The following is a 6,681-nucleotide window of genomic DNA, read 5'->3' as shown; positions in this document are numbered from 1 at the left end:
AAAGAAACTCCCTTGCTTCTACTCCCACAGAACTGGGACAATTCAGCAGAAACACCAGACTCCACATGTGTGTGTAGAGTATGAGTACCAACCACAGGAGTGAGGCTGCAAAGCTCAGGGCATTCAAATGGTCAGGTGCAGACAGCTGGAAGACCAGGGATCTGAGGCCAGCTACTGGGTTGATTGAGTGGCTAAGGTCTGCAGTTGGAGTGTGTATAAAGATGCACGTATATATATATATATGTGTGTGTGTGTATATATATACATATATATGTGTGTGTATATATATATGTGTGTGTGTGTATATATCCTGAGCAGCAGGAGGAGAGGAGCAGCACTGGGCAGCCCACACCTATACATCCATGTAGGTGCAGGTAGGTCCCTGCTTTCCCTCTGTGTTCACCTGTTGTCTGGGGGCACTCAGACGTGCATGACTATCCATAACAATGAACTGAGCCTTGCTGCTGGCTGAACCACAAAAGTCCCACAGCTTTGGGGTTAGTGAACAAAGCAGCCACTGTGCTGCTGGAACTGCTGTCTGCAGAAGTCCAGAGCATCCCATGGGAATTTCTTGCCATCTGACCACAAGGTTTCCAGCCCAGCTTACCCTACTTAGGATTGCATGAGCCTCACTGAGCAGTGGGGTCAGACCTTGAAGGAGGACATTGCCACAGTCATCTGTGGCTGAGGGGTGACAGCTTATGAATGCTACCAACCAGGTCTGAATTAAGAAGATCTAGATCATCTGGGACACCCATTTCCCTGGAGTATGTTGTTTCACGTTTTGTTAGTGAAAACGAATCTAATTCCTAATTTATTTTTTTTATTCCAACTGTTTTTCTGTCAAATCCCCACTGAGATATAACAGCTGGTACAAAGGGTTGTTCTGAGAAATAGATGAAGAACGTGCATTCATATTGATACTAGAATTTTAAAAAAACTTAACATCCTAAAAAGCCACAAATGATTTTTAGATTTAGATTATAGAGATAAGAATCTTGTAAACAATCTCTCAAAATAAGGCAATTATAGACATAAAATCAGCACTTTTCTGAAAGCAGCAGCAAAGGGCAGATCTGAGGTAGATCAACAGAAAACCCACAAGGAACCTAACAGAAATTTCACCTCAGTCAATAACTTCATATTTCTAACATTAAATCTAATTTCATTATGTTTCATTATCTGAAATAGCTGTAGGTTTATAGAAATATTTATTTGTGACAATTATTTCCGCTAATAACCAGAAAATCTTATTAGATTGTGAAGTCCATCTGCCTTCAAAAGCAGCATGCTCTCTAGTGACAAGGGGATGGATCAGATATTAAACTAATGGCTTGCTCTTAGCCAAAAAGCAGGAAAAATACATACTAGCATATAATTTTCTTTATTGGAGAAACTGTAGTTTCTCCGATAAAGTAGTCTAGATGTAAAAGAACAAAACAGAACTTTTAACAGCATCTTGTCTTTTGTGCATTTTTCTCATGTGTTTGTTTGGGTTCTTTTTTAACAAAAAAGCCTTGCAGATACACTGTGACTACTCACCTCACCTTTATTTGACAAATAACCTTGGCAGTTATTCATGGAACGTCACTGAAAAGAGACTCTGAACTCAAAAGGCACTCTGGGCTATAAAAACACATTGATATTTTGAGTGGTCTATTAGCTGACACTCACATTGCATGGCTGAGGCCATGTATTAAGCCATATCTCTCTCTATGCAAACATACCCCAGCTCTTTTTTTATGTATAAATGTTGTCTATTTTATAAGATACATCTTATAGCTTTCCATTGCAAAACCACAACAGTATCGATGTATTTTCTTTCATTTCCTATCTCTATCCAAGATATTAAGTAATTCTTTACTCTTGCTGAAATTAATTTCCTTCCTGTTCCTGAGCCCTGTTCTTTCCCTAGACAGATCTCTGGGACACTTGTACCCATAATGAGCTTTTACCATCTTTCTCCTCTCCACCCACTCTCCCAATCTGTCCTGTTTGCTTTTCACCCTTTCATGTTCCCAGTTGTCAGTGCTATCTCTTTGTCCTGTTTTTCTCTGCCTGCCAATGTACATGTAAACAATTCCAGTTATTCTCAATGAAGAGTATCTTAAACGGAAACCAATCCCTGAGTCTATTTTACATGTCATAGAAGAACTGATGTTGAGAAGAATGGGTGTTTTCTTGATCATTTTCATGGCCACATACTTCTCTTCAGTTACTGAGTATGTTATATTAATAAGAATAGCTCTTCCTCCAGCAGGTGTTACTGGGAGTTACCCATCTAAGATTCTGATGAAAAATGTAAACCAGTCCAAATCTCAGATAATGTGAATGAACATACATTATTGTCTCAAAACCAGAGCCTCTCTGTGAGGGTTGTTGACTCTCTTGAATTTGGTCAGCTAAAGTTTAAGCTTGGTTTTTGCCAAATGAAGGGAATTGTTTACCTTAGGGCAATTTTATACTTCAAGTATCATAAATTCTCAGCCTGAAGTAAAAAAGAATCTTTCTCTTTCTTCTTTAACCTCTTTTTCTTCTTCCTTATTTTTGGACAAAATACAGCTCTTACCACAGCTTCCATTGGGCCAGAGCTGTCCTGTAGTTTTTGTACCAGCAAGACAGAATCAACTACTTTACTTTGCCTTTCAAGGCAGGAGCTTTAATCAAAATCCCTGCTGAATTACACTGACCTGAAAAACAAAAGATCCTGACTCACTAATGAAATATCAAGAAGCACTATTACTGAGGACGAAACATTCCCATGAAACTGCAGAGCAAAAACTTTGCATTTTATTTTACAGTTTCAATAATGAGAAAATATACCACATATATGAATATCTCAGTGATTGATCAACAGGATAAAATATGGAAAAGTTACATTAATGTAATTTCTCTTCATTCATCTCTTCTTCTGTGCTAGTTGGTTCCTGTGTGTGTCAGGCCACCAGCTCTGGCATCAGAATAGCTTGACCCTGCACATTGATGTTCATTTGTTCACCACCAATGAAGAAAGAATTTGAGAATTTGAATGCTTTAAAGCTTTCCCTGGCAAAAGAGAGAAGTCTGTTTTTCTGAGACCAATGAGGTGGGATGGAGAAAAAGTTATATTGCTGCCTTTTTCTGATAAAGTGTCATTCCTTATTCTACTGGCAGCAGTGCTCCATCTATGTGTGAATACTATCCAGTGTAACTTCTTTTTTTGTGCATTGTTCAGGATTTCACTGTCTTCCTAACTCCATTCAGAAATGAATTGGAGAATTTATTCTCACCATCTGTCTAGTTAGAGAGCATTCACTATCTTGTACTACTATAGCTGTGGAGAAAATGTCATTTAAAATGGCTTTAACTCCAATTTATTTTTCTCTGGTTGTCAAGCCATTCTCTTTCAGGTGCTAATGAGAATAGCAAAAGCAACTATTTCCACTAGCTGCTGAAACCTAAGCATCTGGAAGTTCTATACATCTACTCTTTTCTCTAGCTAACAGTAGCAAAGGTAGTAATTAATTGGAACTTTGCCACTTTTTCAACTTCAAGGCACAGGACTGTATTTAAAAAATAAAAGCTTTCCAGCTTTTCTTCTTTTGATTGGATTTGAATTTTAGTTCTCAGTAAAAACAGTATTTATCTTACTAAAAATTGCAAAGAATCAGGGCAGACATAGCTTGTGTCTAAAAAACAACTGACTGGGGTGATCATGATGTGAGGTATTTCATACTGTGGAGGAGGCTTTTCTAACAGAATAGTAATTGAGTCAGCACTCCTTGCTTCTCACTTGTTGTTTATAGTGTCTCTTGTTGCTTGAGGGGCAAGACAGAGTAAAAGGGTACCATTGAATACATGGTACATTTTAGAGATCATGTTTGAAACCCTTTCTCTTTTCCATTTCTTTGCTACTGACATATATCAGAACAGTGATCCAAATTTCAAAACTGGTTCATTTTAACCCAGCTGCTACAACTCAGTAATTGACAGAAGGCTGTTGCTTGTTACTCTGCTACAGTTAAAAGCACTGTTTTGTAAAGAGCATTCTCACAAGAAAGCAAAGCTACTACTCTAATTGAGTTTATCACTGACACCAATGACAATTTATTTTTACTTTGAAGTCGGCATGTAAGATCTGCTTCAGGGAGAGCTGTGAAACTTGTTAGTGCTAGAAATCACTTTTCTTTAAAGGAAAGAACTGCCTTCAAGCTGTCTATTGAGAGATTCCACTACCACCACGCCACAATGACCAGTGTTCACAGGCAAGTTTTTTACATGGTTTCTCACCTCCAAGAGTCTCAGCTTTTCTTTTCAGAGTCAATAGTTTGTCTGCCTCGTTATATACTTAAAAATGTCTTAGGCTAGCTAGTTCTTGACTTATTCTCCCATCACTAGTACTTTTATCATATAGGTCTACCCATTTTGAATTTCCACTTATGCTGTACCTCAGTCCCAAAGTACATCTTATTGATGCTTCTAAAGGTCATAAAAAAAGGGAATATTACAGAGCAATATCCCCAGGGCGAGATGAACAGGACTGCCAATTACCACTGTCCCAGAGAAAAGAACAAACATGACTTCATTTAATACAAAATGTAGACTTCTCTGCTTAGAATTAATGAGAACATCAACTGACCAAAACTAGAGACATTAACACTGAACTACTTAAAATTGCAGACCAAGTCCAATTTCCATTGATCTTAATGGCTAAGCTCTTGGCTGACTTCGATGAGTTTTGACATAGCTGCTGTAAATTAAGAGCTTCTACATGTCCAGCACGAAAGAAAAACAGCTCATACAAAAGGTATTCCCTGTAAAGTTTTTTAGCAAGCATCTCTGACTTCTCAGCAGTGACAGAGAATGTTTCCAGCCATAGGTGTGAAATGGTTCTGGATTTATTCCATGATTATTCTTTTATGAATACATTTGTTACTTCTGCTAGAGACCTGCTTTTTTCCAATTACCTCTAGACTGAACAGGATGTGCATGTTATTTAATAGTCCTCCATCTACTGTAACATTCATGTTTACATCTAAACATGCTAATCAACAGGAGATAAATCAAGGTAAAGACCATCTTTGTAACCAATCTTCTCTATGATGTGAAAAAGGTGATGTGTATTTCCTGGTATATTCAAAGCACCTTTAATGTGTGGACAAAAAATGGCATTAACAAGGAGTGAATTATTTTGCATTTTGAGAACAATATATCTAGAAAAAAATGGGCATTCATATTAATTCTTCCAATCACCTTTTAGGTTCCAAGATATAAAATGCAGTTTCATGTTCAAAACAAATTTTAGCAAATGGTTTATGTGACTTCAACATAAATTCATAGCAATACACTCTTTAATCTCTGTCTTAAGTGTTGCTTCAAAGATATTCTGAACAAATCCTCTCTGACTTTTTAATACCAGCAAATAAATACCTTGTAGAGTGTAAAAATATATCACCGACAATTCTGTATGAAAGAATAGTAAGATATTTTATATCCTGTTCGACAAAACCTTTGAACATTTCAGAAGACACTTTAAGGAATTGTATTGCTCTAGAAACTACAAATCAACAATGTATATTATTTCTGTTACTTTGTCCATCTCAGAACTTAGAGACTGACCCTGTTCCAAAAGCACAATGCCATGATTTATGTCTTTACCGTTTGTCCTTTTTGTAAACAGAGAAAGGCCCCAGGGAAGGTTATGCCATTTTTTACTACTCACAGCCTTGGAATGAAAATGTATCTGGTACAATTTTATTAACTCTATACTCTTTAACTTTTTCTGGTTCTTTGGGCAAATGCAGGTTGAAAATAATAGAAATCACAAAGATTTCATAAATATAGTACTCCATTAACATTAACTCCATTAACTTTAGTGAAAGTTAACACTTTAACACTTAGCAAAAGTGTTCTGTCCTTGGGTAAGCAGACAACAAATTTCCATGTCTCCCATCTTCCCCCAGCACATTCAAATCCTTTCACAAGAGTATCTTCCCTGGGCTCTTGATTAAAATTAACAACCTCTTGATTCTAATCATTACATGTCCACAGCTCATCCTTGCAGAGTTTATGCTCAATAAGTCATATAATTCTGGGATATAACTCCAAAGAATACTAGAGTAGCACCAGCCATGGTATGGAAAACTCTCAGGACTGGTATGAGTTGCACATTATCAGTTTTCACCTGCTGTTCTCAGGCAAAGCATGCTGAAGCACCAATTTGGCAGCTGTCAGAGACATATATTTACTGTACCTCCTAAGTCCGTCCCAGATTCCTACCACAAATATTTAGTTCATGAAAAGTTTGGTTCCTACATCTGACATTTTTATTATGTAGTGTTAGTTATGACTAAGCATGACTTGTCTCAGACTTTTCCATTTATAACATAGAGCAAAGCAGCCACAAACCCAATGAACCCAGCAAATTTTCCTCTAATCTTAATTTCTGGCTGTGAGTATGCACATTTACGTGTGTTATTTTCATAAATATAGTTACATATATTTGTATTTTAATAAATCATAGCTATAAGCATTAATAAGATATTTAAGGACAGATCCTACCTGAATTTTTTAAGAATTCCTTCACACAAATCCATTTATATGTTTCCATATAGGGGACAATAATTTTTTGCCTTTTTTTTAAGTTAAAAATTAAATTCTTGAGTTATCTGACTGAATAACAACACTTTTTTTCCTATAAAA

Source organism: Sylvia atricapilla, chromosome 3 (assembly GCF_009819655.1).
Source record: "Sylvia atricapilla isolate bSylAtr1 chromosome 3, bSylAtr1.pri, whole genome shotgun sequence".
Lineage (NCBI taxonomy): Eukaryota > Metazoa > Chordata > Aves > Passeriformes > Sylviidae > Sylvia > Sylvia atricapilla.
This window is presented reverse-complemented; position numbering follows the sequence as displayed.